At 40.2% G+C, this 23473-nt stretch overlaps 1 protein-coding gene across 3 annotated transcripts in view; it reads left to right on the plus strand.

Annotated features, from left to right (window-relative positions):
* Positions 1-11546: 11546 nt before the first annotated feature.
* FRYL (FRY like transcription coactivator) overlaps positions 11547-23473 on the plus strand; it is a 283769-nt gene continuing 271842 nt past the window's right edge. The window contains exon 1 of one of the 3 annotated variants that reach the window (XM_073012415.1): positions 11547-11764. The gene's annotated coding sequence lies outside the window, so the exon portion shown is untranslated. The remainder of the gene's footprint in view (positions 11765-23473) is intronic. The other 2 variants (XM_073012406.1, XM_073012404.1) reach the window with 2 other exon arrangements.

Raw genomic sequence — 23473 nt, forward strand, 5'->3', positions numbered from 1 at the left:
CTCACAGATAAAGATTTATATTGCTTCATTGATTGAGTGAAAGAGCAAAATTCTCTAGAAACATATCCTCCTGCCTCCTCTTTCCTCTTCACTGTTACCTGAGTTTACCAAATAGCACCTTTCATTCTTCTTCTTTTTTTTTCTAAAAAGATCAAGTGATGCTTTCAGCTATAACAAATTATGGCATGTTTACCAAACCCTTCTTTCTTGACCTTGAAAAGTGTAATCAGCTTTAATTCTGAATTATATTTAAAGGCAAGGTGTCTCTTTGAAGGACAATTTAGATTATTGTTCAGTTATTGTGGATTTTTTTCTATGTTAAAAGGCTAATTTACTGAAAGAGGATTTTCTTTTTTATAGTTTGTTTTAGTATGTTGACCCTTTATTACATGTAGCAGATAAAAAATTTCTGGTGTGATAAACATCAGGAAAAAATGACTTCTCCATTATCATTTTGCCAGTCTTGCTACTTTATTACTAATCTGCTTATCGTTTACATAATTAATAAATTAGTATCATACATACATGTTTTCCCAAAGTCCAGCCTAAAATTCAGGCCAGATTTATACTTGCAGAAAGGTAGTAAAACATTAAGGCTTTTATTTGAATGGTTCGAACAAATGAAAAAGCACCCAAACACTACTCAATGGATGAATCTATTATTAATAATTTTCAGATAATTATGGTAAAGCTGTTTTTAAGAGGAGTATCTGGATGACCAAATTATCTTTGTCACTATATCTGTGATAGATGACATCACAGATATATTTATTTATAAGTCTTTGTTGAGTTATTATGCTAATTGGCTAGCAAGATTACTATGTCTGTATACCTTTATGTGGCTTTTGCAATATCTAGGAGGTACCTGGAAAGTGCTGATGAGTAAAGCTAAATTTAGAAGATAAACCTTGGAAAAGATCATGGACTAGGGTCTGAGTCAAGCCTCTGGTCCCACAGAGCCCAACTTCTTCATATCTTCTTGCCTCCTCTTTCCAACTCACTGTTACCTGAGTTTACCTGTATTAGTCTGTTCTCATGCTGCTGATAAAGACATACCTGAGACTAGGAAATTTATAAAGAAAGAGAGGTTTGATGGACTCACAGTTCCATGTGCCTGGGGAGGCCTCACAATCATGGTGGAAGGTGAAAGGCAAGTGTTACATGGCGGCAGTCAAGAGAGAAAGAGAGCCAAGTGAAAGGGGAAACCCCTTATAAAATCATCAGATCTCAGATCTCATGAGGCTTATTCATTACCATGAAAACAGTATGGGGAGAAACAAAATGGAGGAAACCATGATTCAATTATCTCCCACCAGGCCCCTCCCACAACATGTGAGAATTATAGGAGCTACAATTCAAGACAAAACTTGGGTAGGGACACAGCAAAACCATAAAATTACTTAACAGTACCTTTCATTCTTTTTTTTTTTTCTAAAAAGATCAGGCGATGCTTTCAGCTATATCAAATTATGGCATATTTACCAAAACTTTTTTTCTTTATCTTAAAAAGTATAATGAGCTTTAATTCTGAATTTAAAGGCAGAAAGACAAATAAACAGGCTTATCCCGAATCTATAATGGAATCCAAAATGCTGCCCGTTAGAGTTTTTCCTGAACTTTTATTGCACCTAGTCACAGGGCAAAAAGCAATTGAACGTCCTCCAGGAGAATGATGATGTAACTAATTCAAATGGGTCCCATTGGATACAACTGAAAGAGAGATCCTTCTTTTTCCTGCATGCTGGCAAAAAAATGATACCATTGTAATAATTTAATAAAAAATGTTATTGTCTTGACTTCTGGCATCAGAATTCTTCTCAGCAAGAATTTCAAACTGTTTTTGTTTGGAAGAATGTCTCAATAAATGATTAAGACCCTGAGGTCTTGGCTATCAGCTAGTTGCAAAACTTGAGAGAGAAAGTCAGAATTGTTTAGTTTAGGAATTTGTTCTCTAGGAGGAGAGACATTTTCGGCTACTGAGAGAATGTTGAGAATATGACAGAGGAGGGAAAAGGGTGTGTCAACAGAGTGAGCATGACCCAGAGGTTATGGCAGAGGACCATGAGAAACCATTGGTGCTAGGTGGCCAAAAGGACTCTCAAAAAGAGAGTATGTTAAATCCTACCCCAACAGCGGCTGATGCCTGTAATCCCAGCACTTTGGGAGGCCAAGGTGGGAAGATCACTTGAGCCCAGGAGTTTAAGACCAGTCTGAGAACAAAGGGAGACTCCCGTGTCTACAAAAAAAGTAAACAATTAGCTGGGCTTGGTGGCATGCTCCTGTAATCCTAGCTACTAGGGAGGCTGAGGAGGGAGGATGGCTTGAGCCTGGGAGATCGAGGTTGCAGTGAGCTGCGATCATGTTGCTGCATTCCAGTCTGGGCGACAGACCGATATCCTGTCTCAAAAAAAATAAAATAAAATAAAAAATAAATTCTACTTTGAGTTGTTTTCCAGGCTATGCGTGATGTGACAGCTCTCTTCAACTCCTAACTCTCCCGTGAAATCTGCCACACTTACAGTGTTTCTGTACATTGATTGGAAGAGTCTCAGAAGTGAGTCCTGAGGAGAGAGAGAATGAGCCTGGAGGCAAAAGTGAAAACATAATTCCTCAGTCCCACATTCCTGCCCTGGTAATTCACAAAAATCCTCCAGAGGGCTTTTAGAGTTGTTTAAAGTACACACTGTGGCTGATTTTCTAAATCTTGAGGGGCCAGGTGTCTCCAGCTTGCATCTAGGAATATGCGAAGGAATGTGCTTCCCTACGACTTCCAGATAAAATACAGGACACTCAGTTAAATTTGAATCTTGGATAAACAGAGCATACTGTTTTAGGGTAATTATGTCCTGTGTATTGCATTGGGTATATTTTTGCAGGGACTACAGATAGTCCTTGAATATTAATGGTTCAATTTATGACTTTTCAACTTAACTGGCAATAGGCATTCACTAGAAACTATACTTCGAGAACCAATACAACCATTCTGTTTTTCGCTTTCAGTATAATAGTCAATAAATTACATGACATATTCAACACTTTTTTTTTATATATAAAGTAGACTTTGTGTTAGGTGATTTTGCCCAATTTAGGCTAATGTAAATACTCTGAGAATGTTTAAGGTAGGCTAGGCTATGATGTTTGGTAGATTGCAGGTATTAAATGCATTTTCTATTTATGATATTTTCAATGTATGATGGGTTATTGGGATGTAACTACATCATAAATCAAGGAGCATCTGTACTTTCATAAGGGTGTCTTCTGATACCCAAGGCAGCTACCTTGTTGAATTTGAGTCTCTTTCCCAGTAAATAATATAATTTCTTGGAAAAGAGACTAGGATCTGAACGAAGGCTGTGGTTTCGTAGAATACCTCTTCTTTCTTTCTTTCTGCCTGTCTTTCGACTTCACTCTTATCTTTCTCCTGCAATTATTTCCCATAATTCTTTAAACTAGAGGCAACTGGGGCTATACTAAGGGAAAAAAATTGAAAGGCAGCCTGTAGTTAAGTTTCATCCTCTGTAAAGTAGTGGATAATAGTTCCTATCTATGGAATTGTGAACTTTCAATGAATTGGTATATTTAAAGCATTAAGAACAATAACTGGCATAGGTAAAATGCTAGTGTTGGACTCTAGAGCCTAGAGGCTAGAGTGCAGAGTCTAGAGATCTAGCATCTAGGGTCTAGAGGCCTTTGACTATTGTAATCACGACTCTTGCCTCCTCACTAATCCATTCTTCACATTGTAGCTAGTGATCTTTTAAAAATGCAAATCTGAGCTGGATGTGTGGCATGTGCCTGTAATCCCAGCTACTCAGAAGGCTGAGGCAGGAGGGGTGGCTTGAACCCAGGAATTTGAGACCAGCCCAGGCAATATAGTGAGATTTCGTCTTATGAAAACATTAATAAAAATAAAAATGCAGACCAGGCGCAGTGGCTCACACCTATAATCTAGCACTTTGGGAGGCCGAGGTAGGAGTATCATTTGAGCCTAGGAGTTCAAGAGCAGTCTGGGAAACACAGTGGGACCTCATCTTTACAAAAAATTTTAAAATTAGCTGGGTGTGGTGGTGTGTGCCTATAATCTGAGCTAACTCAGGAGGCTGAGGTGAGAGGACTCCTTGAGCCCAGAAGTTTGAGGCTGCAGTGAACTATGATTGTTCCTCTGCACTCCAGCTTGTGTGACAGAGCTAGACCATCTTTCTGAAAAACAAAATAAAATAAAAATAAAATGCAAATCTGAACATGTCATGGCCTTGATATTAAGCTTTCAATGACCTTCTACTACTCTGAATAAAGACCTATTAGGTGCTGAAGGCTTTGCTTTTATCCATTTCTTCAACTTCACCGCTTTCCTCCCTCCCCTTCACTTTGCACTTTCCAGGCACACAGGCCTTATTTCAATGCCTCCAGAGTGCTGCACATGCTGTGCCTTCTGCCTGAAATACTTTCCTCTTTCCCATCTCTCACTTCACTCATTTTTCAGTCCTTGTCAAAGAATTATTCCTCAGGGAAGCCTTTCTAGATTGTCTGGTCTAGATACAATTCATAGTGTAGACCCTCTGTACTTTTCCCTCAGAGCCATTTATTATAGTTCTAATTATTACACCATAAGCTCCATGAGGACAGGGACTATGTCTATCTTTTTAAACATTATAGTCCCAGGTCTAGCATAGTGGCTGACACATACCAGGTACTCAACTAAAAAAAAAAAATAGTTTTTTAAAAAGGATTTCGAGTTACGTTAAATCAGAGGGCCTCACACTACAGCTCATGGGCCAAATCCAGTCCACCATCTGTTTTTCTATGGCTGGCAAGCTAAGAATGGTTTCTACATTTCTTAATGGTTGAAAAAAAAATCGAAAGAATCGCGATATTTCTTGACACGTGAAAATGACAAGAAATTCAATTTTAGTGTCCATAAATAAAGTTTACTGGAACATAACCCTACATATTAATTTATAAGACATTGTCTTTGACCACTTTCAGGCTATAGCAGCAGAGCTGAGTAGTTTTAACGGAGACCATATGGCCTGCAAAGCCAAAAATATTTACTATCTGACTCCTAACAGAGAAAGTTTGCTGACCCCTGTGTTAGACAATAGTATTTTGGGTCTCTGGGGCAGTTGGTGTTCAAAAGCACCTGGAGGTGGCTTTTCTCAATTGTCAACAGTTTGCTTCTGTTGCTGAAACAAGTGGTCCATTTATTTTGCTTAGTTCGTAAGATTAATTAATGAGGGTTTCCTTTGTCCTTTGTTTTTCTGCTTCTCTATCAACAGACAGAAGCCCCCCAACAGAGATCAGTCACATGGCATACTCCTTTGCCAGCAGTATGCTCATGTAACTGATTTACCTCCCAACCAAAAAATTTCCCAGTTCTTTGGATAATTCATGAATTCTTTTTCAAATGGGAAAATGAGTTGATAGGTGGTGGCAATACATTTAAATAGAGCATCTACTTTTTTCATCTATTTTCTGTCAACTCATAAACTAGGAACAGATTAAAAACTGCTTTCTGTCATCTTTTAAAGTTAGAAATTCATACTTACTAGAGCAATACTTCAAAGCATACATAAATCTAATAGATTATAAGATAGTTTCAAAATGATTTCACCGTAGTACTAGATAACCATTCAAACAGTGGCAGACTAGCTGAGCTCAGTGACTTGTGTTTGTAATGCCAGCTACTCAAAGAGACCAAGGCGGGAGGAACACTTGAGGCCAAGAGTTTTAGATCAGCCTGGGCAACATCAAAAGTCCCTATCTCAAAGCCAAAAGAAAAAAAAAAAAAGAAAGAAAGAAAGAAAAAGAACAGTAACAGATGAACTGTTTATTCCTCTAAATAATTAAACAGTCTAATCTGAAAACCACTTTATATGCTCTTGGGTCCTGAATTCAAAGATATTTTTAGTAATAGGTAGACAAAGGGGGTTAAACTGAAATAGGTGTCTTTATTTATATAGTGCCTTTTACTTCTCACTCTGTTGTCTGGGCTGGAGTGCAGTGGCATGATCTCGGCTCACTGCAACCTCCGCCTCCCCAGTTCAAGCGATTCTCCTGCCTCAGCGTCCCAAGTAGCTGGGACTACAGTCCTGTTAATTTTTGTATTTTTAGTAGAGATGAGATTTCACCATGTTGGCCAGGCTGTTCTAGAACGCCTAACCTCAAATGATCCACCTGCCTCAGCCTCTCAAAGTACTGGGATTACAGGCATGAGCCAACACACCTGACCAGGAATATTCTAATTTCTAAACCATCCTTTAAAATAGATGCAAAGAGGCTGAATACAGTGGCTCATGCCTGTAATCCCAGCGTTTTGGGAGGCCGAGGTGGGTGGATCACTTGCGGTCAGGAGTTCGAGACCAGCCTGACCAACATGGTGAAACCCCGCTTCTACTAAAAATACAAAAATTAGCCGGGCATGGTGGTGCAAGCCTGTAGTCCCAACTACTCAGGACGCTGAGGCAGGAGAATCTCTTGAACCCAGGAAGCGGAAGTTGCAGTGAGCCGAGATCTCACCACTGCACTTCAGCCTAGGCGACAGAGCAAGACTCTGTCTCAAAAAAAAAAAAAGTTACAAAGAAGCACCTGATCAAGTACTGGTAAAGTGCAAAGAGTATTCTAGACACAACTAGAGGTCTGTGCAAGTTTTCATAATGTTAAGTTTATTTAATCCAAGAACTTTCATTCTGATGTTATAATCTTCCCCATTTTAATTTTTTATAGTGATCTTTACTAATTGATAAGATAGATTTGCAATAAAATACCAAGTAATTAGAATGCTCCTGGAATAGTCTTGTGGTTAATTAGACTTTCACATTATAGGTTAACTTTTTGGTTTCAGCTGTGCTCATTCAGCTCAATTTGACGTGCTTTACTGAAAGCCTCAGTTATGCCAGTCATCATACTAAATGATGCCCATGCGATGATACATAACCCTGGCTTTGCTCTGTGAGAACAAACTAGACTAGTACAAGAGACAGGAAAAGAAACATTTAAGTTCTGTATTCAATGTGATACCTATAACAGAATAGTATATATGTAGTAGAAAAGTAGCACAAAGAATAATTAAGTCAAGGAAGGGAGTGCAACCAGAGAAGACTGCACAAAGAGGGCAATGCTTCTATTGGGCCATCAATTTGATGGATGGATTGAAGTGTCCTTCAGATGAGCAAAGAGGGGAAAGCTATTCTACGCAAAGGGAATGGCATTGAAGCTTGAAAGAGCATGATAGTTGATATTGAGAGAACAGACACTTCCAGTGTCAAACGAGGGAGTGGTCACAGAAGAAATTTGAGAAGAAGCCCATAGTCAGATTATAAAGATACTTGTATGTTTTGCTGCGGTGTTTATATTCAGAATGTGCCTAGAGAAATCTCTAAAGGGTTTTAAGCAAGAGATAATTGGAAAGCTTTCTAAAAATGCATTAATATCCACTTTCTACCCAGTAGGTGACATATACTGAACACAATTGAACTTTTTACCAATAATGACATACTCAATGAATATCAGTTCTCATTTTACAAAGCAAGACATTTAACTTTAGAGAGTGAAGTACTTGGACCTCCTCTAGGAGACCTAGGAGACTGAGGAAATATTTCCTGAAGTTTTTTCATTAAATAAAACTACTGTGTACTTATTTTCTTTTAACTTATTCTTGTCAATATTAATGGGACAGGTGAAGTGATTTTGGTTGACAGCTTCTATTAGTTGGATTTTTTTTTTTTTTTTTTTTTTTAAAGACAGGATCTTGCTGTGTCACCCAGGCTGGCCTTGAACTTCTGGGCTCAAAGCAATCTTCCCATCTCAGCCTCCCCACTAGCTGAGATTACAGGTGTGCACCACCACACCATGCTCTGGATTTTAAAAAATTTTACTATAGAAAAATCCCTGGTGAATACATAGTCTCCACACATGAGCTTTGAAGGAAATAAAGGGTAAAAACTGTGCCCCTTATAAGTGGAGATTCATGACCGATACTCTCTGGAGAATGGATACATATTCATCATTTTCTCCCTATTCTTTTTGTTTTTAGATGGAGTTTCACTCTTGTTGCCTAGGCTGGAGTGCAATGGCGACATTTCAGCTCACTGCAACCTCCACCTCCCAGGTTCAAGCGATTCTCCTGCCTCAGCCTCCCGAGTAGCTGGGATTACAGGGGCGCAAATAGCTGGCATTACAGGTATGCACCACCACGCCCAACTAATTTTGTATTTTTAGTAGAGGTGGGGTTTTAACCATGTTGGCCAGGCTGGTCTCAAACTCCTGAGCTCAATTTAACTGCCTCAGCCTCCCAGTGCTGGGAATACAGGCGTGAACCACTGCACCTGGCCCCCATTTTCTCACTATTCTTAACACATAGTAGTCGTTATATAAATGCGTGGTGAACTGGAAAGAATTTCCAATAGGAATGGTAACACAATTTTTCAGAGGAAAAATAATTACTAGTTAAACTATGGTACCTCTTTGAGGGGTATGTTTGCGTATAAACAGGGAGAATAGTGATCATAACATATTTCACTTTTTTTTCTATTTTTTATTTTTGACATGGAGTTACGCTATGTTGTCCAGGCTGGAGTGCAGTGGTGCAGTCTCAGCTCACTGCAACCTCTGTCTCGCAGGTTCAAGCCATTCCCCTGCCTCAGCCTCCCGTGTAGTTGGGGTTACAGGCATGTGCCACCACACCCAGCTAATTTTTGTATTTTTAGTAAAGGCGAGGTTTCACCATGTTGGCCAGGCTGTTCTTGAACTCCAAACCTGAGGTGATCTGCCTGCCTCGGCCTCCCAAAGTGCTGAGATTACTGGCCCGGTGAGAGCCACTGTGCCCGGCTGTATTTCACCATTAGAAGACTTTAACAAACATCTATATACAAGAATTTAAAAAGCTTTATTTGCATTAGCACATTGGAGAAGGGTGTGTGTGTGTGTGTGTGTGTGTGTGTGTGTGTGACAGAGTGACACTCTGTTGCACAGGCTGGAGTACAGTGGTGCAATCTTGGCTCACTGCAACCTCCATCTTTCAGGTTCAAATGATTCTCCTGCCTCAGCCTCCCCAGTAGCTGGGATTACAGGCCTGTGACCACCCCTGCTGGCTAATTTTTGTATTTTTTTGTAGAGACGGGGTTTCACCATGTTGCCCAGGCTGGTCTTGAATTCCTCGCCTCAAGTGATCCACCTGCCTTGGCCTCCCAAAGTGATAGGATTACAGGCGTGAGAGACTGCACCCAGCTGAGAAATATTCTTTTTTTAAGGAGTGGGGATTGGGCTTAGAATGGGAAACTAAGGTAGGGAGATAAAGTCTCTCTCAATGAGAAAGTACAACTTGTAAAATTCTCCAGGTTAGAACTGGGGCTGTGTTCATCAACACTGAACATTCTTAAGAATAACCTGTACATTGTAAGCTCCAGGTTTGTAGATTTTTAAAATTCTTCTTTGCTGTGAAATGCCAGTAGGAGTATTAGTACCAGGAAGTTGCATGTGTGGGCTAAAAAGTGATAAATGATCCTCTTGTGGGCAAATATGAAATATTTAGAGAAAAGAATAACACAAATTTATATTTGAAAGGTGATGATATCAGCATAGTTGGTTCAACACAAGTAAGAGAATCTAGAGGTTACTGTAGACTGCCTTCTCTAGTTTAATTGCCCAGTCTGCTAGTGCAGCTAAAGAGGGCAGCAACAAGTTGGTTATCATAGGGCAGGTGTTTTAGAAAGAACCTGAAAACATCACCTAGACCTTGAACAAAAGCTGCAGGCATGTACATACCTGAAATACTGGATATCTTTATCTCCAGAAGATCGTACTAGATATCAGTACATAGAATCTTCTTCTTCTTATATTCTAATGTAGAATATTAGAACCCAGAAGCAGTCTCAAAGTTTGAGAGTGGTAAATGAGTAAACCAGAAGTATTAGTTTAGCTTGGCTGCAGTTTTAATGTACAGTACAATCAGAATAGGCCAAGCATAGGGGTTTAGTTACAGGGACTTAATAGGGAGGATGTGTGTATCTGTGAAGGCCATATAAATGCAACCCAGATGGTTCATTGTCTCTTGCCCCCATTAGTGAAACCTAAACCACCTTCCTGCAACGTTCCCTTTTGTCTCCTGCTCTTTCATATTTTTGGGAATCCTCATGAAATTTTTCACCTGTACTTGGGGAAAAGTCCTATGGACTACCAACTGATGTTTATTTACCCTTCTCTGTCATCATCAAGCCCTCTTCTAGGGTACTGACACTTCCTTGGCATCATTAGATTCTACTGTGGGTATCACTGCAAATGTACTAAATTCCCGGAGTACACAGTCTTCCAAGCTTCATCCGCAAAGAGGGAGAGAACACATAACCATTTTCCACTGACTTTCTTAGATGGGTACCGAAGCTGTACCTGTACTCAATTTTAGCGGAAATAAACCTTTTAGTTCTTACAGCTTCCATGGGAAGCTGGGGAAACTCTAATGCAGACCCCGCACTAGGCTTCCCCATAATTTCTTCTCTTTTCAATTGGTGAGGTTCCGCTCCATGGTCCAGCTTCTGGTATCAGACTCCCTCTTTCCCTTAGAGAGACGCGTTTTCTTCTGAGAAGCACTTCAGTCGTTCAAGAAACAGCCGTATGGTACCCTCTTGGGTTCAACTGACCTGGGGTGTTTTTCCTACAGTTCTAGCAAGGGGGAACGAAGTCCTACACTTTGAGGATAGCGTAAGGGTACCATCTACTTAATTTTTTTCAAAAAAGTAACAGGTCTCGTGGAAACGCCGGAACGTCACAGAAGACGTGACTTAAACGGAACTTGTGATGGAAATGATTTTCTAAATTAACAATTGCGAGACAAGCAAGGAAATCTCCAGGTTTGCAGATAACTTGATTAAAGCTCTTCCGGGTGGCAAAATGCCAGTGCAATCAATGGTATGAGTAGAGCGGACAGTGGATGAAATTTGTTGAGTACATCTCAGGACGAATTAGCACTGGACTTTCAGGTATTCTAACTCAATTCTAACCATTCCATTCACTGGATCATTGGATAAGGTTCCGCAGGATCCGGGCGCCAGCTCTGGATACATTACTCATCGGGAGAAAATTTCGAATTTTTCTCTTATCCCTTTCCAGCTTTCCTCAATATAGGATATGAGTTTGTTCTCGACCCCTAACAACGTTTAAAGGGAAAGTCACTCCTAGCAGGCAAAGCGGGGAGGACTTTGCGGCTGTGTTTCTCAAGCCCGTAAAGGGAGAGTAATAATGGTAGGGGGCGTGCAGACTAGCTCTTTCCTTGCCCAATCAAGTGTACAGGAAGATGTCCTTTCACCAATAAAAATAAAGTTCGCTTTCCAGAGGCGGGAGGGTGAGCCTCTGCTCCGAAGCGACATTTGAGGCGACGGCAGAGAATGATTAGAGGGAGGACCAACCCGGGAAAAGGGGCGGGGAGAAGGTGGGAGCAAGTTTGAGCGGCGGCTGGCCAGGCCAGTGGAGGGGGAGGACTGCTGTTCCTGTTGTAGTATCTCTCGCCAATCAGGAAGGCCAGGGGGTGGGCGGGGCAGGGAAGGGGTGGGAAGAGCTCGCAGCACAGCCGGGCGCCCGTCGGGCTCTGGGAGAGAGCGAGAGAGAAATCCGGTTAAAATCAGAGTCGGAGGGAGGTTTAACCAAAGATCGGTTCCGTTCGGATTATTCCTTAAAGGGGACGCGCCATTGTCAAGAGAACGGAGCCAGGGGCCCGAGGGCGGGGACTGGCGGCGCTGGAGGAGCGAGGCAGCTGTACTAGGACTGGGGACGGGTAGGTGTTGACTAGGGAAAGGCGCTTCATTTCACTTTCTCTTCCAGCTCGGGGGCAGGCGCCGGGATGCCCGCCGCCGGCAGCCCAGCCTGGGCGGGAGACGAGGTGGTCGGCCCTCGCCAGCTGCCCTTCCTGGTGGGCGCTGTGGGGAGGTCCAGGATGGCTGGCAAGCGGCGCGGCCCGGGCCGGCGCTCGTAACGGACACCAAACCGCGGCGCAACCCCAGCCTCAAACGAAAGCCCGCCCGAGCTGCGGCGGTTCCGCGGGGACCGCCGCGCGCCCAGCTCTCCCGCGCGTCCCCTTCCCCTTCCGTGCCTGGCTCTTCTCGCGCGTGCCCGGGTCCCCCTTGCTCGCCGCCTTCTCGCGCGTCCTGCTCTGTTCGCGCGCCGCCTAGCCACCGATCGCGGTAGCCGCCCCGCGGGAAGGAAGGCGGCGGCGGCTGCAAAGGTGGAGGAAGACCGGCGACCACGGCTCAGCTGCCCCGGCTCCACCGCCCCGGCTGGGAAGGGAAGGCTGAGGAGCAAACTGAGCGCGGCGGCTGGTGGGCCCCGGCGGGCAGGGCTGCCGGGGACCGGCGGAGCGCGCCAGCCCGGCCGGGCATTGTCCGCCTTTTCCCTTGCTCTGGTCTCTCCACCCACTGCTCGCGGCCCTGGGGAGGGGTGCGGGCGCTGTGCCCGCGCCGCCCCGGTCCGTTGGCGCACCCCAGGACCCGGAGCTTTCCGGAGCCAGGGCCAGCCCTGCGGCCACCGCCCGCGAGCTGACTCGGCCTGTGGAGTGCCTGCTGCTCTCAGTCTCGGCACCGGGCAGGGTGCCTGGGCGCTGAGCTCTTTACAACTTTTCTTTGCCGTTTGATGGAAGTTGTTGCTTCCGGGCGGCAGGTTCTTTGGGCATAGCCTGGTTTCCTGCGTTCTAGAGAGGCTGGTTTCTAGGGCGAAATGATTGATTGCTGCTGGTCTTTCCTGCCATCCTAGTTTCGTTCCTCGCCACCTGAAATCGCGTTTTTATGGATTTGCAATGATATGGTTGCATTAATCTTTCCTAGGCCAAGATTTGAAAAGAAAAAAGGTGGGGGGGGGGGGGCGTTAGGGTGTGTGCTGGTGAGGAACAAGAGTTCTTAGTAGAGCTGAATTTGCCCTTACCTTTGAACTGCAGAAAATATTACCTCAATTCACTGGCTGGCGTTCTTTTGGAAGGGTTGGGGAAAAAAGACACAGCAAAATGGGTTGCCGGGGTCTGTCGGATTGCGGGGGGAAAGGGGTTTTGATGGAAATAAGGTTGGTTTTATAAAATGCTGTGCTGCCTAGGAGATATCGTCTGTAAAGTTGATTCTGCTACTGAATTTATAGGCATTATAATTAGTACCAACAGCTTTTACTATTGATAAAACTAGTATAAGACGTCTTTTCATCTTGAGTATTATCACTCTGCTTAACCTGTCAATACTTGCTGAGGAAATCAGAGATAGCACATTCCTTGTTAGAGGCCTTAGTGAAGAATGTTTTCATAAGCATTCATTTTTGACAGTTTCTCCTTGTGCAATACTTTGTCGAGTACTTGCATGTGCAAGTTACAACCGTATAAACAAAGTAGCAGTGGGTGTGTTATTCTCTGGTCTTTTTTCTGCTACTCATTATCAAAAATAGCATTCCATCGTGTCTTTTCTAACACTCTGAATTATTTTGTAAAATTAGTTCTCTAAAAGAGGGCATTTTGTTGAAACATGTGACCCAGTTTTTTTTTTTTTTTTTTTTGATTAAAGCAATCCAACTTTTTAAAGTGTTCATCGATTAATTTGCTGTCTAGTAGCTTCCGAGTGGTGTGGAACATTGTAAATTCACAGGCTCAGCAGTAACAATAGAGAAACTACTTGGGAAATTGAGGCCAGTATCAGATAATGTTTGAAAGAAAAATCTATTCTTCTCACAGAATTTAGGAAATGAAGACACACAAAAACAAATTCTTTGGGTTCAAGTGATCATCCTACCCCAGACTCCGTAGTAGCCGGGACTACAGGTGGGCACGACTGCACCTAGCTAAAATTTTTATTTTTTGTAGAGATGGTGGTTTCACCTTTTAATTTTTTATATAGACGGCTAGTCTCCAACTCCTGGCCTCAAGCGATCCTTCTGCTTTGGCCTCTCAAACTGCTGGGATTACAGACTGAGCCACCATGCTTGGCCATTTGTAGTAATCTTGATGGTATCTGGAATTGTTTCACCTAATATTCCTTCTTTTCTATTTTTTTCTTTGATCCATTTTTGTGATAAGGATATCAGGCAAGCAGCTAGGCATAATCTTCCTTCCCATCTCATAGTAAGTAGACGGTTAAACCAAGTTTTTTAAAGTCTGTTTTTGTTTACTTACTAATTTATTTAAACAATAAAATAATTTCTCAACTTTTAAAAGAGCACATATAAATAAAACATTCAGAAATAATTATCTTTGAAATATCTAGACTGTATTTCCTGAAAAAGACTTTTTCCTCTTTTGTGCTTTCTACATTGTTTTAAACACATTGTTTTATATGAACACATTTCTTGAGTTATGAACTGTTTCTTGAGATCTTTGGGAGCTAGGACTATCCACCATTTCTGTGCCGATTCACTGCATCACCTCGGACCTTTTTAGTACCCAATAAATATGTTATTTTAGGTCTTTGTGACAGAAAAAGGTAATGTCCTGTAAAGGCCGCTTCAGTTATTTAATTTTTTAAATAAACACCTTTCGGAAGATTTTATACTAAAGGCCAGCAATTGGCTTACTGTTGGGGGAAGATATGTCAATCTAGAGGTTCTTTGTTTTTTTTTTATAACAAAGAATTTTGTGAACAAAATTGTGATTTGTTTATAATCAATCAGATGTTCAGATGTTCCACAGACATCTTTTGTGATGGTGAACACATTGTCACAATTATTCAGAACTAGGTTGTATCTGTCAATAACATCTGTTGAGTATACTTCTATTTAAACATTACTATGTAAAGTAGAATACTCAATAACATCTGTTGAGTATACTTTTATTTAAACGGTACTATGTAAAGTAGAATACTCAATAACATCTGTTGAGTATACTTTTATTTAAACGGTACTATGTAAAGTAGAAACTGATGACAGAGTATTTCTGGAGATAAAGTATAACTGGATGACAGTCTTGCTCTCAATAGTTTTTTTTTTTTTAAATTAGACCCAGAGCCAGCAAATCAGATGTATACAGTTTAGTGAGAAGGTGCAAAATTAAGATTCTTAGGAAAAAGACAGTGGGTATGTCAGTGCAGTAACAAGTACAAAGTAACAGTGACACAGGATTCACGTAATTGAAATGATTGAAGTGGATAAGTTTTCATGGGTTTAGCAGATTTTAGAATATGTTTTTAAATACATTTTTTAATAAAGTAGTTTTGGGAGTAGACTGGGTTTATGTTCTCTACTAGAGCTATTTTTATGTATAAAATATTTTGGGGAGATACAGTATGTGCTCTGAATTTCAACTGTTGTTACATAGTGACAGGGATCATCCATCTGGCCCTGCTCAGATGTCACCTTGTCTGCAAGCTCTTCCTCTGTTCTCTTAATCCCAAGTGATTGTTCTTTGTTTTTACTCCTGTAAAATCCTCTTACAGTACAAGCCATGGTCTGACTTACAGTATGGCTGTGTGTATATTTCTTTTATTAGATTGTGGAGTTTGCTAAAATTAACAAGTTAGAGCCCTTTCATTTTTACTGTTGCCTAAAGTATTTGGGCAGTTTTAATAGCTCACCAGTATTCTGGAAAATCACTTACTGTAAAGAAGTTTAAATTTAGTTCTATTTGGGGGAAAGTGTGTATGTGTTTAAAGGAGAAAACGTTTTTCCTTATCAAAGTTTCACATGCTCGTTGTAAAATATTAATATGAAAGAAATGCATAATTTCAAAATTAAAAGTGGCTAGGCATGGTGGCTCACACCTGTAATCCCAGCACTTTGGGAGGCTGAGGCAGGAAGATGGCTTGGGCCCAGGAGTTGAAGAGCCGTCTGGGCAACATAGGGAGACTCTGACACTCTTTTTAAAAAGAAAAAGAAATGAAAAGTGTCACATAACACTGCTCCTATCACATTGTAACATTGTTAATGGTTGTTTATTCTTTCAGTTTTTTTTTTCCTTTTCTTTTTTTCTTTTTTTTTTTTTAACCTCTGTGTAGGACTGTCTTTTTTTTTTTTTTTTTTTTTTGAGACGGAGTCTTGCTCTGTAGCCCGGGCTGGACTGCAGTGGCCGGATCTCAGCTCACTGCAAGCTTCGCCTCCCGGGTTTATGCCATTCTCCTGCCTCAGCCTCTGGAGTAGCTGGGACTACAGGCGCCCGCCACCTCGCCCGGCTAGTTTTTTGTATTTTTAGTAGAGACGGGGTTTCACCGTGTTAGCCAGGATGGTCTCGATCTCCTGACCTCGTGATCCGCCCGTCTCGGCCTCCCAAAGTGCTGGGATTACAGGCTTGAGCCACCGCGCCCGGCCGTAGGACTGTCTTAAACTGTCTCTCATGTTTGCAAATTTTAGTTAGTAAATTATGTTTATTGGGAGTGGAGAAAACTAATCATTTTTTATATACTTATCTTTAAAAATAATTTCTCCAGGCCTAGTAATTCCGATTCCTTTTACCTTTTCTTAGGATACAAGGCTGCCACTAGTATGTTTGTGTTCAAAATGTAGACTTCATAATCTTTGCAAAAATTGATCAAAACCTGTGTGCCTGAACAGTTTACCCCAGAATATTTTTGGAATACACACTTTAATTTCTTCTCATTTCTTGATTCTTCTTCTTCTTCTTGAGAGAGAGGATTAAAAATTGCTTTGAGACTCCCAGCAGGCACTCCTCATATTAGCCCAAGGAGAAATATAGATTTGTTCATGGTGGAATCACTCAAACGTTAGGTTGCTAATTATAAAAAGGGGGCTACAGTTTAGGCTGGTAAAGTAAGTGAGAAGAGTCTGTTGTTCCACGTGCTTCTTTAAGCTACCCCAGAGGGCAGAAAGGGTTTCCAAAGAATCCTAAATAGAAAACCCAGCTGTAAGCAGCCAGGCGGCCTAATCAGCTAAAAAAAAAATCTCCTTTCATTTAGAAGACTTTTGAGAACTGCACCTATAGTGTGTACCATGCTAGGCATTGAGGGTAAGATTAAGTTTGTCTCTGTCACAAGTTACGAGCTCCTCTGAGCAGGAACCTTAAATAGACCAGTGCAGAGTGGAACTGTGGATTAAAGGTAGCTTAGATGAAGTGCACCTTTTGGTGAACTTATTATTCACTCATTTGTTTATTGTTCTGCATAGCCTCTTCCAAAATAGCCTAGCACACAAACCTGGTCTTCCACGGAGGTGGGTTAAGGTCCATGGAACCTGTTGAATTAAACTTGTTAGCTTAGAATTGTTTTTTGGGATTGCAAACACTGCTGTTGCTGTGGGGCAAAATATTTCTGAAATTCTGCAAACGTAGTTGTGTCTTTCCTTATGCTTTACAGAAATCATGCATTTCAAAGAATATTGTGAGACTACATTGGTATCCTAGCAAATAACTCATATTTTGCTGACATAGTAGTAATACATTCTTTTAAGCTCAAAATGCTATAATAAATAGATGTCTTTACCAGGATTTGTGCTTTTTGTTATGAAAAATCATTGGCTGGACATGGTGGCTCACACCTGTAGTCCCAGCACTTTGGGACACCGAGGTGGGCGAATCACTGAGGTCAGGAATTCGAGACCAGCCTGGCCAACATAGTGAAACCCCGTCTCTACTTAAAATACAAAAAATTAGCCGGGTGTGGTGGCACACACCTGTTGTCCCAGGTGCTCTGGAGTCTAAGGCAAGATACTTGCTTGAACCCAGGAGGTGGAAGTTACAGTAAGCCAAGATCACGCCACTGCGCTCCAGCCTAGGTGACAGGGCAAGAGTCCATCTCCGGGAAAAAAAAAAAAATTATTTGTATTAAAATTCAATGTGAAATATGTTTAACTTTGACAAAATAGACCCCCCCACCACCCTCCTTCCCCCATTCAATCTTTATATTTGTGGGGGAAAGATTGGAGTGTTAAGAAAGGGACCATGTAACACTGTCAGTGATGGCGTCAACTGGGCCAGGAATAATGTCTGACAGAGGGGTAGTAGGTCCTGTGGAATTTGACTATAATGCAGCAGTTTTGATTTAAGTTTTGTGAAGAGTTAGAATTTTAAAGTGACAGCTTTTTGAAATATAATTCATATGCCATATAATTTACCTATTAAAAAGGTACAATTCAGTGGTGTTTAGTATATTTGTGTACCATAATCTCAATTAATTTTAGAACTTTTTCATCCCATCCCCACCCCATCCCCAGCCCTAGGCAACCACTGATCTATATTCTTTGTTTATACATTTGCCTATTTTGGACATTCTATATAAATAAAAAGTAACATTTTATTAAATGTACATTCCTGTGTAACTTGTTCCTTCTCAATGTGTATAAGTATTGTGAATAGATTCAAGTACATCATTCCTTGATGTGGGTAGCTCCAAGTTTAGAAAGGTACTTATTTATGTATTCATTTGATACGGTGTCTCACTCTGTTTCCCAGGCTGGAGTGCAGTGGCACAATCATGGCTCACTGTAGCCTCTACCAGCTGGGCTCAAGTGATCCTCTCACCTCAGCCCCCTGAGTAGCTGGAACCACAGGCATGTACCACCACACCCGGCTATTTTTTGTAGAAAGAGGATCTTGCCGTGTTGCCTAGGCTGATCTTGAACTCCTAGGCTGAAGCCATCCGCCTGCCTTAGCCTCCCAAAGTGCTGGAAATACAGGCATGAGCCACCGTAGAAAGGTTTTAAGAGAAAATTTAACCCATCGTTATTCTACTTAAGCCTGGAGAATAATAGGAAAAGATTTCTTTTTTTTCCCTGTGAAAATCATTAGACTGATTCTGGTAACACTTCCTTATACTAACATAATCATTTGATGACTCTCTTCAAGTGAACAATTTAGGTTTCAAGTTCTGTAGACTGGACTCAAATAAAGGGCAATACTTTAAAGGAAGTTAAGAGTACTTAGTTCTAATCGTTGATGAATGTGATGTGACATTTGCCCCTTACTGGTTAAAAAATAGTCCTTCTTAGATTGATCATGATGGATTTGTAATACTCTTGCGTATTGCTGGTGAGCTGGTAGACCCTTAAGAAGTGCTTATTGATTGGCTGATCACTATGATCAGCAGATATTTTCATCAGCTTGACTAGTCTTTATCATCCATCTTATAATAATAATAGCTAAATCTGTTGACTACTTGCTAAGGAGTGTGATAAGTAATTTATATGTACTATCTTTTAAGGTAGGAGGATACAGTTTACATTTCGAGAATTTTCTGTAGTTGTCTCTGTTGATTATACTTTTATAGGCTTCTGATCATTTCTTTGTCTTTTTTTAAGACTATTTTGAGTGACTATTTTTGATCAAACCTAAGACACTTTGATGCTGGTGCTTTCTTGATCTTTCCAGGAGGAATCACCCAAACGTTTTCACCAACTACATCCTGCCGTTGGATGACAGTAGTTGTAAGATACACCTCTGTTTCAGCGTCCATGCTTCAGAAAGGTTAAAGTGTTGTTGTTAAGAACATCTGAAAGTTGATGAAAAAGGAACATTAATTTGTTTACTTACTGCAGTGCAGCCTTGCTTTTTAGGATACATTTGTATGTTCTTTGTTGCCTGAACGAATTTCAGTGTAATATTTACACTTCTCGGAATTCCTCATTTTGTTCTTCTTTTTTTTTTTTTTGGTAGATCTCTTCATTTCAGGGTAAGCTTCAGATGTGGTTTAATTTAATTCAATAGTAAAGAATGCTGGAAAGATAATTTGTAATTTTATTTTTCCATTTTAGAACTTAAGATGGGTTATGCCATCTATAATACTGGTTAAAAATATTAGTTTGGTGAATGTAGATCTTAATAAATGTACATTCCTGTGTAACTTGATCCCTCTCAATGTGTATAAATACTTTGAGTAGATTCAAATACATCATCCCTTGATGTATGTAGATCCAAGTTTAGCAAGGCGTTTATTTATTTTTTTGACATAGAGTCTTGCTCTGTCGCCCAGGCTGGAGTGCAGTGGTGCAATCACGGCTCACTGTTGCCTCTACCAGCAGGGCTCATATGACTGTCAAGTGAATGACTATCAAAAATAGTCATTCAAAATAATCTTAAAAAGACAAAGACTTGCTACCTATAAAAGTGTAAAGTATAGTTAATGGAAACAATTAAAAAAAAAAAAAGAAAATTCTCAAAATATAACCTGCATCCTCCTATCTTAAAAGATGGTACATATCCATTATTAATACTTATCACCTTACTTATTAAGTAGTCAATAGATATAGTGACATATGTGTGGGATGTCAGTGAACTCACAATAATTTATTTGCAAAAGGAACTTCAGCCAATTAGTGTACTCAGCCAGCAATATACAGACGACCATATATTGTTTGTGTGTTGGTGAAACCATTCCTTTCTAAATCATGTCTGCTTTTGGGGGTTGATTTGCTTATTACTTTATTGTTAACTGTTATCTCTTTGTTTGCTCTCATTTTGTTTGCTCTCATTATGCCTGCCCATAGTAGTCTCCTCTTTCTAATTCAATGTTTTTCGGTATACTGTGGGAACAGAACCCAATACAGTACTTGTTGAATGGTGGATAAAAATGACGGCATGTTCCTCTGGGTGAGGAACCAAAAGACTTCCTGTGCATGGAGCTTTAGTGCTAGGGACTTGTTTTTTACTGCTTAGAGGACTTGTGCTTTTTTTCTGGTTTTTGACTCTGTTTTGGCTAAGTGATGCTTCTGTATAGCCGAGGGTGGTATTAACAGGATGGTAGATACTACCTTGTGGATGGTTAACTTCCTCTGAATAATGAACCTTTAAAAATTGTCTCGTTACATCTAACCAAGTGGATGGAGAAGAACTGTTTTTCCTGTTAGAATGACTTGCTAGTCTACTTCTTGTAAGAACCATCAAAACCCTAAGCGTGTATACCAGGATACTTAGATGTACTGGTATATTGTTTGTTACAATATAATTCAAAAAGCAGAAATTAAAAGTCTTAAAGCACTATGAGATTGCATGTAAAATAGCCAGATGTGTCTATTACTTAAATATTTTTATTTAAACTGGATCTTAATCTGTTTACTTTGAGGTAAAATTATCTTTATAGATGCCTTTTTCTGTATTTGTGTTGATAGAATTTAGACCATGTTTTGTATGTAATATTCCTGACACTTCTGAGCCCTTAATATACTTTCAATAAATACTAGTTATAGTTTGTCATGCATTTTTTCATTGTTTCACTTTTTCCTGCCTTAGAGTTAATGTTTTTGGAGCTAGAATGTCCTTAGGAATCATACAGTAGAATTTCTGCATTTTATAGATGAGAATAAGGTTGTGACTTGTTTAGAATTGTTCTTTTTCTGCAGATGTAGATTTGAAAGGAAATAACAAAAAATGAACAAAAAAAAATTGTGCTTTTGATTCTTAGTTTAGTATTTTTCTTGTTCTAACATTTTTCCTGTTCTAATGTTCTTCCCTAAGTAAAAATTTTAAGGGATGGATAGTAGTTTGGAATTTTGTAGCCTCTGTAACAGAGGTCTGCAAAAATTTTATTTCGGCAGTATAAAAAATTGAGTCTTCATTCCCAGTATGTGTATGCTTATTTCTTGTAAACTAGATACTATAAATTATGCTCATAATAAGACATTAACCCAGGCGTGGTGGCTCACACCTGTAATTCCAGCACTTTGGGAGGCCAAGGCGGGCAGATCACCTGAGATTGGGAGTTCGAGACCAGCCCGACCAACATGGAGAAACCCTGTCTCTACTAAAAATACAAAATTAGCCAGACGTGGTAGCACATGCCTGTAATCCCAGCTACTCAGGAGGCTGAGGCAGGAGAATTGCTTGAACCTGGGAGGTGGAGGTTGTGGTCAGCTGAGATTGCACCATTGCACTCCAGCCTAGGCAACAAGAGCAAAATTCCATCTCAAAAAAAAAAAAAAAAAAAAAAAAAAAGATGTTAACAAAAAACAATGTGATAAGGATGAAAAACATTTTTGAATAATTTAAAATGTATTAGTTCCATGTTTTTGATCTCACTTAAAATATTAGTAATTTGTAAAATAAGAAAAATGTGATTGAATGTCACCACTTAAAAAAATTTTTTTTTATTTTGAAGTATTTATCAACTCATGGGAAGTTGTGAGAATAGTACAGGGAGTCCTGTGTCACCTTCATTCAGCTTCTTCCAGTTGTAACATCTTACATAAGATAATATATTAATAACCTTAGACTAGGAAACTGATACAATATTGTTAATATTCAGATTTCATGTTTTTAATGCGCTCACTTATATGTATATGCGTGTGTACAGTTCTGTGCAATTTGATAAAATTTTTGTAGATGCCTTTAGATGCGTATGTACAGGTAGATTTGTATCACTGCCATCACCACAGTCAAGATATAGAACCACCACTGCCAAGAAACTCCCTCATGAAGCGCAAGGTTCCCTCCTACCTCCTTTTCCCTATTTACTGGCAGCCACTAATTTTCTTTTTACTCTGTCATTTTGAGAATGTCTCATAAATGGAATCATACTGTATGTAACCTTTTGCGATTGACTTTTTCACTCAGTTTAAAGTCCTAGAAAACCAGCCAACCTATCTCATGCAATAGCTCATTTCTTCTTATTGCTGAGTAGTATTTATTGTATGAAGGTATCACAGTACATAGTTTAACTCTTCACCTGCTGAAGAACATAAGAGCTATTTCCAGGTTTTGGCCGTTAACTACAAAGCTGCTGGGAATATTTATGTACAGTTTTTAGGTTTTCAATTTTCTGAGATGAATGACCAAGAGTGCAATTGCTGGATCATATTTTAAGTGTATGTTTAGTTATGTAAGAAACTGCCAGACTATTTTCCAAAGTGGCTATACGTTTTCACCAGCAATAAATGGAAAGTTCCATTTCGTATTAAAGTTTCTCTATATCCTTTCCAGCATTTCATATTATCATTATTTTATATTTTAACGGTTCTAATAGTATTGTAGTGATAATATTGTGGTTTTAATATGCCTTTCCCTAAATTAACTGTTTCCCTAAGGGGCAAATGGGATTTTTTTTAGTGTAGAGTTTTGAGGATTCTTTATATATTCTAGGTAGAAGTTCTTTGCCAGTTATGTGGTATGTAAACATTTTCTCTGCATCTATCCTCTTAATAGGTCTTTCACAGAACAAAACTTTTGCATTTTCATATAGTCATCTGTTATTTATTTTTTTTGAAACAGGGTCTAACTCTGTTACTCAGGCTGTACTGCAGTGGTACAGTCATGGTTCACTGCAGCCTCTACCTCCTGTCAAGTAATCTTCCCACCTCAACCTCCAGAGTAGCTGAGACTACAGGCCTGCACCACCACCATGCCCAGCTAATTTTGTTTTTGTTTTTGGTAGAGACAGGGCCTCGCTGTGTTGTCCAGGCTGGTCTTGAACTCCTGGCTTCAAGCAGTCTTCCTGCCTCAGCCTCCCAAAGTGTTGGGATTACAGGTGTGAGCCACTGTGCTGAGCCATATAATGCATTAATCAATTTTTTTCTTTTACGAATTGTACCTTTTTTTTTTTTTTTTTTGAGACAGAGTCTCACTGTGTCGCCCAGGCTGGAGTGCAATGAT

This window comes from Chlorocebus sabaeus, chromosome 27, assembly GCF_047675955.1.
Source record: "Chlorocebus sabaeus isolate Y175 chromosome 27, mChlSab1.0.hap1, whole genome shotgun sequence".
NCBI lineage: Eukaryota > Metazoa > Chordata > Mammalia > Primates > Cercopithecidae > Chlorocebus > Chlorocebus sabaeus.